This window comes from Manis pentadactyla, chromosome 2 (genome assembly GCF_030020395.1).
Source record: "Manis pentadactyla isolate mManPen7 chromosome 2, mManPen7.hap1, whole genome shotgun sequence".
In the NCBI taxonomy this organism is placed as follows: Eukaryota; Metazoa; Chordata; class Mammalia; order Pholidota; family Manidae; genus Manis; species Manis pentadactyla.
In genome coordinates, this window is record NC_080020.1 from 99,594,812 (window position 1) to 99,608,713 (window position 13,902).

The window sequence follows — 13,902 nt, forward strand, 5'->3', positions numbered from 1 at the left end:
ATTGCATTTCTTCACCCACCGTACTGCATTTAGGGAAAACTATTTTGGTTCCCAAAGGCCTCAGACTTCCTCTCTCTGGACCCTTTGGACACCTGCAGCTGAACTTCATTCAACTGCCACTTAGCATGAGTTATCAATATGTTCTTGTTATTGCATGTATGTCTTCTGGATGGGGGGAGCCTCTTTTGTCACAAAACTGAGGTTCTCACAGTAGCAAAGAAACTGTTAGAAAATGTTTCCCACTTGGGGTATATCTTCTGTACTCTCCAACAATTAAGGCACCTGCTCCACTGGGCAAATCATACAAGCTTTAATGGAAACCTTGCAGATTTCTTGGCCTCAAACTTGATATTTCTAAACTTGTTGAAATTACTGGACTTCCCTGGCCTGAGATATTGCCTTTGGTCTTGTTGACTGTTCACAGTACTCCTTTTTGAAAACATAAACTCACTCCATATGAGATAGTCACCAGGGGAACAATGTCTATTGGTAGTCAACTTTTGCTGATCCCTTGCTGTCTCATGCTAGTCTGCAAGTCTTTAATGTCTTATGCTAAAGCCTACCATCAACATGTTAAAGAAGGCTTCTAGATTCCATTTCAAAAGATAGTGTTAGCCATAGACTGGAGCCTGGTGACTGGGTATTCTGGAAACATCATCAGAGGAAGACTGCTCCTGAACCCTGTTGGAAGGGATCTTACCAGGTGCTCCTGACAACTGACTGCTGCAAAAGTAGAAGGCATTGAGCCTTGGATACACATCTCATAACTGAAGATGGATCCACTTAGTATCTGATTTTGTGCAGACACAGATCTCTGAATCAGATCAATGAGGAGGAGAAGAAGTTGACATTGGTGTAGACTGCTTCCACCCAAGACCTGAATGGATGAAGACCTTATACTTTAACTAGACAAGAAATTCTTTCTTCTTTTTCTTTCCTTTATTGTGGCATTGGCCTGGAAAGATAACACCCTCATATGTGCTCTCAGGCTGTTGCTAAGGGGGAATTTCTGGAATTTAGTGGATTTTAGAAGAATCTTTTATTTCAGGCTAGAAGAAAATTAACTGTGCCCTAACTTTTCACAGTCAAAATAAGATAGATATTTCACTGAAAGATTCTCCTAAATTTATATCACGGAGTTATAAACCTTCCAGAGACTTTCATGATTCCTTTGGCAGGTCCCTGCTTTCCTGGTTAATGGTAAATGTAAAAAAGGCTATGATTAGGAACGCTCCTTAATTCTTGAAGTTATTGCAGAATTTGCTGCTGAAGCAATAGTTGCCCAAAAATGATCCTTAGGCTTTCTAGCCAAAATTGTCCTTGATAACAGGATAGCTCTTGATTATCTTTTAGTTGTGCAAAGACGTATCTGTGCTGCGGCCAGTACTACCTGCTGTGCCCAACACTACCTGCTGTGCCTGGATTAACACTTCTGGGGAAGTTGAAACTCAGTTACAGGATCACTGAACAAGCCACTTGGCTTAAAAATGTGATTCCTTCAGAGGGGTCTTTCTTTCATTAATTTGATTTTCTCTGGTTTGGGTCCTGAGCACGATGGCTCTGAAGTGCACTTCCAACACTGGGAATTATCCTGCTTATAGTTATCATAGTAATCTCCCCGGTGTGTTGTACCCTCCCTAAAGCTTTAAATGCAAGTAAGTAGCCACTAATTACCAAACAGATGATCTCCCTGAGACTGGAGCTTCAGAAGAGAATCAAAGAGAATGACTGACTTAAAATCATGAACCTGGAGTTCAAAACTGTGAATATCACAGAGATTAAGCAAAAATGTTATGACTTATAGACACCACACAACAGGAACAACAAAAGCAGTGTGCACTAAAGAGTGGTAGCTGAGAGTGACGTGGATGCCTTAAATTTTGATCATGTCTCAGTTAAGCTGAGAGCCTGATCAAACAGAGGGAGTTTTTAAAAAGAAAGACCAAGGCCCAACCTGGTGTCGCTTCTGCTAGGCCAAGTCACCAAATTAGGGCTTAATGCCTAACCTAATTGTAATTGCAGAAATGTAGTCAGTCAGGAATTTTCTGGAAAGCATCAATAAGAAAATGTCACATGTGTCCTCTCCATCCCCCAAAGGAATCCACCCTTTGTGGACCCTTTTGTCCCCAGATAAAGGTGGTCTCCCCTGAAATTATCCTTTTCCTATTAAGAACTTCCTTGTCCTGCCTTTAAAAACTTCTCTCTTTGTTGCCCCTCAGAGTATCTCTACTTGTTAGAGGAGATGCTTCTCAATTCATGAACCACTTGATAAAAGCCAAATACATCTTCAAATTTACTTGGCAGAATTTTGTTTTTAACATGGTTTAGGGAGATCAATTTATAGAGGGAAGGAGAAAGGGTCTATGTGGAAGGGGAAATAAGAGAACAAAGTCTACATGCAGGGCAGCCACTTGAATGCTCACTGCTGACTTCCAAGTGTCGTCACTGGAATTAGAGCGAGGAGTCTCACCCCAGGTAACAATGTTAATTGTTCCAAGATGAATATTACCTAAAAGATACTTGGGTATCAATGGAAAAGAAATGTAAACGTGATCCATGAGTCAACGTGGTGGCTTTGTCAAGATGGTATTACTCTTGCTTATAGACTAGACACCCCACCAAGTGAGTGATTAGAAATACAGTGTCTCCCAGCAAGACACACATAACCATTACTTGCATTTGCCCCTACTCCTTGAAATTTACCATGCATGTCTCTAAGCAAGTGCATTCTGGAATTTTAAAAGCCATCTTTTGAAAACAACCCTTTGGAATACACCATAGACTTAAATGGGTAATTAAGAAGGAACATATTTGACCTTAGCATGAAATATAACACTCAAGCCAAAAATTAAATTAATAAAGGAACATAATAGCTCTCACATATAGTAGCTACACTCTTTTATTGCCATGGGGAGAAAATGATACTTTAAAATCAGGAAATTCTATCAGAAACACATATTTCCTAGACATTGACATAGAAATACTAATACTTATAGATGAAGACAGTCAACAAACTGCCTGCTCCCATCAAAACTATTGGTTTTTCAAGGCAAAGGCCTTCCCAGCCTTGGTCTTTGTGCTGCTGAATGAATTCCAAGGCATCCCCTGAGGCCAAATTTGGGAAGTCCATGAATATATTGCATATAAATCTGAAGTTTCCAGTCAGCATGTTTACTAGCACAGTTATTACCGGAAGGACAAAGGTAGTTTTCACATTTATATGTGAAAAACAGGAAACCACTTGTTAATTATTACATCCCTAGTAAAAATTTTATTAACAGTGAATGGTAAATCACATTGCAATTGCTTATGGGCCACAGATGAGGGAAACTGAGAGCGAAAGAAAGACTGCCAGTTCCCTTAGGAGGACAAGATAGAATCTAACTTGTTGACTATAGTTACTGGAAGCTGAAGTTTCAGAGATTTGGAGGTGTGGGACCAGCTGTAAGATGAGAAGGTGGAGTGGAGGGTGGAGGCAGTGAATCCAAGAACTGAGCCCAGGTACGAACAGATCATGGACAATATCTTTGGTGCACTGAAGGTGAACCTCTACCAGAGACATAGCAGGGAATGTGACATACAGAGATGAAGGATGGAAATTATCTCCATCATTTCCATTCATGTAAAAGTACACCAAAAAGTCTTTTAAAGAAAGGCCAATTTTATTTACTATTTAGACACTGATAATAAAAAGACAGGTTATGAGGAAGCAAAGCCACGCCTTAGATACCAAAGAATTATCCTCTGTAATTAACAAATCAAGCCCTGGCTTCACCCTCAGCAAATGAGCACCATTTCCCTAAATGAACACTTAAGACATTACTCACAGATGTCCTAGGAGGTAACAACTGTAACTTCTTTACTTCATCAGGGCTCAAGAGCTAGGCTTAATTGAATCCCACCTAATGACAAGATACACAGCTATAAGCATTATGCTCCGTCACATTGAAAAAGAAGTTTAAGACCCTGAAAATGGACTTCAGATGCATCATTACTGAGCCAAGCTCTAACTGTATTTGAAAGTAAAACTTATTCCAGTTGCTGAGCTAGATGAGAAGAGCAGAGTTTCTGAAAGTCTGTAAGAGAATAAACAGAAGGGGAAGCCAACCAGTGTTATGGTTTATAGCTAGAAGGAGGCTCCCAGAGTTTTCTCATATCTGACAAAGCCATGCAAGCTTTTGAATTTGAGAAGAGCTAAAAACCCAGGTAATGTTCTCATGTGCCTAAGTAGCTCACTCTGAGATATCTAGCCCAGTGTTCTCTAAACAACTGACTCAAAGAGAGAAAGAAAATAGAAATATGAAGAAACAAAATGAGTTGAAAAGATTTAAGGAACCTCCCTTCCCTTGAATCTCTATTCCATGAGAACTGAGAACTAGCCTCTTAAATCTCCACAGTAGGGATTTGGGGGAGCACCGTGACTCCTTTGCCACATTCTCTCAGGTCAGAATGAAGATGCAAATTTCCTTCCATAAAGCCCTCTGTACTATTTAATAAAGGCTTATACAGTGAATGAGATTTTGCTGCTATGATGTGCTAGAGACAGCTTGCAAAAGTTGATTGTTAAATCTAGTATTCAGTAATTTTGTGAACTGGTTATTCAAACACTGGTGGTTTAAAATTGGCAGTGGTGGGAATATTTATACCATGGAAATTGGCAAGCACTACAAATCAGGGCTTTTTTTTAACTGAGATCTGATTTCCCAGTATACCACTGGATATAACATTTTGGGAGAAAATTTTAAAGTGTTCTTAAACACTTTAATTTTTTTTTCCAAAAAAGCCTTATTTTTTTAATTCATTCTACAGCTTAGGAGAAGGCTCCAGGTTAAAAAGCTACTGAGTGTCTGCAGGGAAAGGCTCAGGCAAAGCCCTGACACCAAGGGGATGCCATAGAGGCCCTTCAAAGTCTGCTGGGCTCTGGAGGCTCCTAGTCATGCTTGCGGGTGAGCCTTTCAAAGATATACTCGTCCAGCCCAGTATAACTGAGGAGGTTAGTCAGGCGGTTGCTGGTCTTCATGAATTTCACCTGCTCATCTAGGATGCAGTTCTCCCAGAAGTCACAGAACTGGGGGGTCTGTGTGGGCAGAACCCAGGGCATGCAGGTCCAAAAGGGCCTGGGTCAGGTTCTTCTCTGGGACCGTGGCACTTCCATGGAGTACAGGGTTTCACCCCACTCATCTCAGGACAGCTTTTTGCATGCTGGAAGAAGGTACTACATCCACGCTACTTTCCTATCTTCAAGAGACGCTAGCTCAGCACCCTGCAGCATCTTCTCTGCCAACCTGCAAAAGAAGTGGCCCTTGCCCTCCAGAGCCACATTTTTGTGATGGCAATAGAAGCCCAGAAAGAGGTAAGTGTGGGAAACCTGCAGGTGGATGTTGACTGGGCAGTTGACGGGGCCTCTACCTCAGTGGAATTACTAGGACAAATCTGGATGCTCATGTTTGATCAGGCAGTAAGGAGCTAAGCTCAAAAAAGGGTGTTGGCTGGTCCTGGAGGCAGAGGATAGCCGAGAAGATTGTTCCAAAAGTTGCAACTAGAAAAGAGATTGGAGGGTGATGGGAGGCTAGAGGAAGGGATGTACGTCCCCAAGTCTGTTCCTTCCAAACACCTGAAGCAAGAGCAAATACAGGGCTGCTGGGTGCACTGCAGGAATATTTTTTAAAGGTATCTCTTTGCTAGCACTGATGCTGGGGAATTGAATTCATGCCTCTCTCAAGAGTAATCATGACAAGCCTAGCTTTTACTGTATTGTAACATTTTATGGGACATAATTTAATCCAAGGAGTAATGAAACTCATGTGATATAGGCAGGCATGACAACACTGCACACAGAATGGGATTTCCCCTTCGCTCATCATGGGCCAAATCACACCTTAATGAGTATTCATGGATGAATGATTTTTCCCTGCTACCTTGTGAGCTTCTTAACAGCTGGCAGGTCAGTTTAGTCAGCTTTTCTGTTCAAGGCCTCATCCTAATGTAGGCACTATTCTCTGTGACTTCTTGTCTGATCTCATTACGACCTTCACACCCTGTAAAACTCGGGAAATGCATGTGTTCCCCCTTACCTGTCTCTTACCTAAGAAATAACCGCCAGCCCACGGTAAAGGGTGAAAGGCAGGCAGGAAATCGATGTAACAGTGCCTTCCCTTTGGCCAGCAACCCCAGAATCCAGGGATTAAACAAGGTTCTACTTATATTTACAAGCTAGGCAAAGTGTAGCTTTGTTGTGCAGAAATGGATATTGGTCTGAATTACTATTTGTTGGTGAAGAAAAATGCTAGTTTAATCATGTGGCCCAAGAATTCAGACATCACTCAGACAAGCACGAAGGCCTCATAAGTATTCAATGGGAAATTACCTCCTTTCTGGTGCCTATTCCCTGTCCTTAGCTTGTTTTGCCCCAGCAACAGATGATTATAATGCACTGATGCCATTCATTCATTCTTTCAACAAACATCTGTTTACTGCACTGTGGCAGGCACTGTAGAAAAAAGACCATATGTAGTATAAAGGATATAAGAAGTTTATATGGGATTAGGTGATAAAGTTTTTCCTATACTTATTAGAGGAATAAAAGGTCATTATTTAGGCTATAAACTCTGTTTTGGTTTTTTAATATATTTGTGATTTCAAGCCAATAAATTATCTTTTAATGTCAACCTTAAAAAATTAAAAAGCCAGTTAGTTCACCAGCAAAGGAGTTTATCTGGGAATAGCAGAGGATCTGCAGTTCTGAACATGCAAACTATGGAGAACATGGGTGTGGATAAAATGAGAGTTCCTGTGGCGAGGATTCTCACCTGGCCCTGGTTGACTAGCTCACTGCACACCTGTGGGCAATACATGGCTGTTGACTCTATATAAAGAGCTCCGCCCAGTGCTCTGGGTGCAACACAGTGGCACGGCTGCAAGGCTGCAGGAGAGCAGAGCAGAGGCTAGAGTAGTGGGAGCACTGAGGACAGAGGCCTGGAGGACACCTGTGCGGGACGACTGTGCAGAGAGGCCCAGAGAACGGCTGTTGGGACAGCTGTGCAGGCAGAGAGGCCCAGAGGGACAGCTGTGTGGACAGAGGGTCCCAGAGGCAGAGACCAGCTTGCTGCATGCAGACTCGCTCTGAGTGAATGGGATTCTAGTGACTGACCTACCACCTGGAAATAAAGTTGGGTATAACCCTTTCACCCCAAGAACGTTTTGTTGTCAATTTCTTTGGTCACATTGAATCCATAGCAAAGTTGCCCGGGGCTGAAACCCATTGGCAAGACAATGGGCAAGTCAGAACAACAGAAAGTGGCCTTCCTTTGTAGAGGAAAGGATGTTTGTAGGGGCTCTGTGGAAGGCAGAATGCTCACCACTATACCACCAATGCAGAAGGGGCTGTTTGGAACTAGATTCCTTTGGAAGAGGGCGAGTTCTGACTTGCAGTGGCTTCTCATTGGCTGGGCTGTTCCAGTCCCAGAAGTGCTGACATCACTGACTACTTCTTTCTGCAAATAATACTTCATGGTAATTTGACCTCATTTCCTCCTCATTATATTTATTTGGGAGAGAAGAGCCGACTTCTGAGACTGTAGGAAGTGGAGAGAAGGATGGGGCGCATGCTGAAGCTAGTCCCACACCCAGTCAGGGCCATTCTTGGCCCAACCCAGGAGTGAAGTCTGGAGTTTCTCAGGGTGGAAGAGCAGGAAGAGCATAACCCAGCTATTCTCCTTTATGGGAATCAGCCCAGCAGAAAGTGGAGAGGTGATTAAGGTACTCCCGAGGCAGTGTTTTAATAGAGTCCACATTACTTTCTTTTCCTTCAAAACTTTCAACAAAACTGCTCTCAAGAAGTAAAACAAATTCCCATGTTCCCATTGCTCTTAACCATGTACCCATTCTGAAATGTCTGTGGATGGGCCCATAAACTCAGGAAGAGGAAGAATGAAGGAAATTCCTTCCAGATCCTAAGTTTACAAACCATTTTAAAATCAGAATTAATTTAATAGAATATAATGCTTTGCTCTGATTTTTGTATTACTTTAAAATTTCACCCACCTGAACATATGACCATTGTCTTTTTTCAGTTAGACTAAATCTGGAGAATGTCTTTTTGACAATTTTTAAGAGAAAATGAGTAATATGAAGATGAAGAATGGGCATTTAGATCCTAAGACATATGTTTTTATAAAATATGCTAGGCCTTCCAAAATTTTGCTCATGTCCTTTTTGATGTTTAAGAAATGTACTTGTTAATAATGATTTTAATTTTTATATTAAAAAATCCTATAAAAGGTAGTGATACAGGATACCAGAAGAAATTAGTCTTTGATAAATGTTCCCTTGTTCTCATTTACCAATTCCCTTCTGCTGCTTCCTCTCCCTTCCCCAGGTAAAGATTATTTAAGCAATAAAGTTGTGAACACCCATTATGTGCACCATTCAGGTAAGGGAACTGTAGCTGTAAATTAAATGAAATGGCTACTCTTATAAAGCTCATTGACTGTGAACATGCCAACTAAAAATCTCCAGATTGCATTTACGCAGGTAAAGCAATTAAAAAAACTGTTAATTATTTCAGGTTCTATTTTCTGACTTTGTTCCATCAGTATTCCAGAAACTATAAAATCTGGTTCCCGATTAACTGGCATTGCTGCTGCTAATAGCCCTGATTCTCCTGGGTTTTATTTCCTGTGAGAATTGATTTAATATAAGGGAGAAAATGTAGAAAACCAGAGGGACCACTTCACTTAATTTAGAGAGACTCCTTAAATGGACAGTAAAGCCAAGGTTTCATAAGAGGAAGTTTTCAGGAGGTATTTGATGGTAGGGAGGGAACTGGAAGCTACAGGGTGGAGCATAAACAAAAGAGACTTGTACAGCTGGAGGGTGCGTGATGGAGGAAATAAAAATCAGGAATGGAAACAGCCATCCAAAGTTGCAACAAAAAAGAGAACAGGAAAGAAAAGCAGATGGTGGTCAGAGGAGGACCTCAAACATTAGAAAATAACATTTTTAGTTGATGTCCTAAATAGGAGAAAGGGGAAACAATAGCAGCTAATGTTCTCTTACATCCTCTTGTCAGACCTGGTCTAAGTGCGTCCTGTCCCATTCATTATAAACAGCTGATATTCCTCAGGTGTTCACTACATGCAGCCACAGTTCTAAATTTGGGACTTAGGGGAGTCATCTTATTTAACCCTGAAACAATCCTACCAGGTAGGAACCATTTTTATGCCCATTTTACAAGGTGTAAGATCCCAGCCATATCTGGCTCCTAGTCCCAACACACACTGCTTCTGCATGGAGAGATCAGCCAGCCGCTGCTGAGACTGCCAGCACTCACCCATTCCATGGTCTCCTCTTCTTCCTGGGCACGTGGTGAACTGACATCTCCCAGCCCCCTGCAGTGTGGTGAGGCATGGGCTGGTTCTGATGGTGAGTGACAGTGATGTTCTTGACTTCCCTAAACTTCTCACGGGATGTTCATGCTCATGCTGTTCTCTTCCCTTGCCAAGAGGGAGATGCAGAGGACCCAGTGGAGAACTAAGAGGCTTAGAAGATGGGGAACCACTAGATGGAAGTGGTCTGGGTATAACTGTCAAAGATCCAACTGGACTTCAAGGTTTTCAAGAAATAACCTTCCTAGTCTTAGACCTCTGAGATTAGGAGGTTTGTTTGTTTTTTAATTACAGCAATAGCTTTTTGTCATTAAGACGTCTTTTTCTGGAAAATCTCCTTGTCATCTGTATGTATAGCAGAATCTCAGCAAAACAGCAGAGTGGTTATTGGCCTTACTGGTAAAGATAAAACTTCTTCAGAATTCAGAAGGCTTGGTGACCAGCAACCTGGGAAAATGGGAACCTGTACACTCATGGAGGCTGTGGAGGCTTGTTAGCCCAGAGCTGGTACAAGATGAGAGACTTAGAAGAATTATCCTGGAACTGTGTTGGAGGATTTCCAAGGCTGAAACAGATCTTTATGTTCAGGCCTCCTTCTTTAGTCTCCCAGGTTGCTAAGAGATTCCTGGGTTCACTCTGTGTGCATCACCCAAAGGATTTCCTGGGGAAAGTTCTGTATACTCTTCACTGCTCTCAGCATTTGTCTGAATCTCCAAGCTTGACACTTTCACAGCTCCAGACAATTCTGTGTACTCTGATGTTTTAACCGTTCAATCACTGCTGCCACATCTAGGCCACTGGGGACCTAAGAACAGAAGAGAAATGGGATTGGGATCTTTGGGTCTCTGTCAACACAGAATGCTTGCCAAGCTGCAGTAGGAGATACTCCTTTCTTCCCACCCCCAACCAATCACCGCAAAGCACATGAGTGGTTCATGAATAGTAGAGGAGAGGTGATTTGGTGATGTTAAATGGAAAACTCAGAAGAAAAATAAGGAGATTAATGGAGCATGGCTATTGCTTACTCCTGTTTTCCCACCTAAAGATCCTCGAAAGATCCTTCTGGATTCGCTCTGCTTTTGGAATGAGGAGAAAAACTTAGGGATGCAGAACCAAGGATCTATGGAAAGAGTGACATCTTGGAAGGCTGCAGGCCTAAATCCCTGGACAGGAAAGAGCCCAAACATTCTCTGAAGGTGAATAGAAATGGTCTTGTCTAAAACAAGGTCAATCTTTGGACTCTCTCTCTCTTTGGCATCCTAGGCTTAGCTCTTGGTCAAGTTCTGCTGTAGTTATTTAGACTGGCAGATCCCTAGTCTAATTTTTTAAAAAAAGCAATCACCCTCGTGTCACCTGCAGGAGAAATGAGCCAACCAGTATTCTGAGTGCCTCCCTGACACCAGAGATTACTTCATTCTCTTTTAAGATAATCAAATACATATCCCTAAGAGAAAGTGTGACTTATTGCAATATCTTCTATGAGTACCATAAAATAATAGAACTTTGAAGCTGAACAAGATCTTAACAAAACTTAATTTTTCTCTTTTATGAAATGAGTATGTTGGATTAGAGCATCATTAAATATCCTTCCAACTGTAAAAGCCTATGATTATGTATATATGATGTATGTATGTACATACACACGTACACATAAAAAGAAGCCATAAAGTATCAAGCTGAAGTTTTTTTAGCAAACATTCCAAAATGTCTATATAATCCATTTTTTGAAGAAATAGGTCTCAGCAGCATGTGAACATGAAAGCAATTTTAACCTTACCCACCATTCCCTAGTAAATATAAACCATTTTCCAGGTCCTAGAAAACTCTCAGACAGGTCCCATAGCTTTTCCAGGCCCAGTAACAGTCATTTTAAAAGACCAAAGCAGTTTAACATCAAAACTCCAATCTGATTCTCACCTAAGCTTACAGTTCAAGTTGGCTTCAGGCTTGGAGGCCTGCAGTGAACAACTGGGTATCCTTGGCTTCTTCTCCTCTCCTTTATACACTTCTTCTCCAACTCCCTAGCCAATGTTTCAGACCCTTCATGGTCAGACCCATGGAGAGAGGGGGTGAGGGAGCAAGATCAGTCTTGCAAGGCTGATAGAATTGTGCTCTGGCCTCCACCCTCATGACATGAACTCCTCGCAAAGGCTGCACCTACTAATACCATCACTTTTGATCTGTCTTGGGGGTAGAGCTCTCATGAATGGGATTAGTTCCCTTGAGACTCCAGAGAGCTTATTTGCCCTATTGACTTTGCTCCTTTGCACAGGGAGAAGACCAATCCCAGACACCAAAACCTCCAGCACCTCGATCTTGAATTTCCCAGACTCAAAACTGTGAGAAATTAATTTCTGTTGTTATAAGCGTCCCAACCTCTGTTGTTAATTTCTGTTGTTATAAGCTGTACTTGTTACAGCTGCCCCAATGGACTAAGACAACACCTTTTCTCCCCAGTCTGAATGGTGGTATAAGGAAGCATTAAAGAGTATAATTCCTTCTCTATGAAGATGAAATAGAAAAGCTTCATCCAGGAATGCTTGGCTATTCCTGTTAGGTCTTTACAAACTGTAACTCCAGTTACAGGGGGAAAATCTTTCTCCCAGCTCCGGGCAAATTACCTTTAAAACCAAACTCAGTCAAAGGGAGAAATAAAGTGGGAAAAACCCATTTATTCCTTACAAGCAGTCATCCACTTCTGCTCACCCCTGTCTCACAGCACCCAGCTGCAAAAAGGAGCTCCACCCAACCTCTCCAGGTCCAGATACACCCTCGTTCCCCCACCCAACCCTTGTATTCACCTATCGATATGCAGATGACTTCTCTCCACCCCTTGGAAACACCTATTGCTATGGAAATGCACTAAGGCCAGGTGAGAGATTCTGGAAATACTGCAATTTTACCCACACAAACTGTAGTATGTTTGTATAGACATATGACAAATGTGGTTAAAGATTGCTGACAACTGCAAAACTCAGATATGTATGATACGTTATTAGTTACAACCTCTGCCAGTTATGCTCTAAATCTCAGACTTGTAAACATCTGTTTGCTCTAGGAAGCCATCAAAAATTCCATTAACTCAGAAATAATGACCTCATTGTGCCCCACAATGAGCTCCTTTTTCTCATAATTAGCAGTTAATATTAGCATAACATAATAGAAATTGTATTCCTCCAAGCAAACCAAAAGATGGTTTATTTTATTATTCATTTAATTACAGGAATTGAAGATGGAAATTAATTAGAGATAGGCAGCATGTGATGCAGTTCAACAAGTTTAAAAACAATCCCTAAACAAGTATATTTTTAAGCAGTAATGACTTGGCATTAACATTTCCAGGCATCTAATGAATGGCTAGATGCATTTGGTCAAAATACATCAGGGATAACTGGGTGGTAACCCTGAGGTCAGTGTTGCTTAACATGAGTAATTAGTCTTTGGGGCTTAAGACCAATCCCTACAAGAATGATCTCAGTTTTAATCACCACTGAAATAAAAGAAAAATAAATGAAAGTGAACTTATTTAAAATATTTCAATGGAAGAAACAAGGAAGTGGTTTGGCTTCTTTCCTTACCCCTGGAAAATAGCATGACACACAGCAAGTGTTCAGTGAATATCATTCTTGATGGTGAAAGGAACATGAAGACAACAATGTCAGTGTTCTTAGGACAGGCCATGTCATTGCCCCACTATTGCCCACAAGCATTGGGTGGAATCACAGTCATTTTTTCAGCAACTATTTGTGCAGCAGTGTGCAAGGTGTTGGAGACACTACAGTCAACCAGACATCGTGATTGCCCTTAAGGTACTTGTAACTGTAGGGAGGCAAGCAAGGAGATAGGCACTGGCACGCTGCTGACTCTGGGAGCACCTGGAAACAGAAAGGGCTGTAAGGAGGGATTCGTATCTCTGACCTGGGATTTAAGAAATGAGCTTGAGTTAGCCAGGAAGAGTCCCAGGAAGTGCACAGAGCCTAGCAGGTAGCACAGTCAGTGTATTGCAAACAATTCAGTATGATGGGGGAGGGGAAGGGCTGATGAGACAAAAGATCAGAGAGGCAAGCAAAAGAACCCAGGGTGAAGGTCCTTGGAGGTCATGTGGAGAAATCTGGACTTTGCCCTCAGGGTAATGAGGCACCATCAAAGGATGTAAAGCGGGGAGAGGGGAGGGGTGCTCTGATGTGAATGTGTAGAAAGAATATTGGCTGCAATGTGAAGAATGGAAGGAAGGGGCAAAAATGGAACCAGGGAGACTAGTCAGGAGGCTGTTGCATTAACCAGGTGAGAGAAAATAACTTGAGCTAACCTAGGTACAATGAGGATATTCCGAAATAAGTGGTTTTGAAATATTCAAGAAGTAAAACAGACAGGTCTTGGTGATTGACTGGACAAGGGAATGTAGCAGAGGGAGGAGGCCAGGACAACTAGAAGGATGATGGTGCCGCTCACTGAGAGAGGGAATACAGCAGGGGAGTGAGCTCAGGGGTAGGGATGAGAAGCTCAATTTAGGATG

General features: G+C 41.9%; 1 long non-coding RNA gene across 1 annotated transcript; it reads right to left on the reverse strand.

Moving 5' to 3' along the window:
- Positions 1-1,153: 1,153 nt before the first annotated feature.
- LOC118919868 (uncharacterized) lies at positions 1,154-13,243 on the reverse strand. Its single transcript, XR_005027692.2, has 4 exons — positions 12,965-13,243; positions 9,332-10,191; positions 6,368-6,490; positions 1,154-5,539 (listed from the first exon to the last, which is right to left on the reverse strand). It is a non-coding gene; the product is annotated as an uncharacterized LOC118919868 (long non-coding RNA).
- Positions 13,244-13,902: the final 659 nt, after the last annotated feature.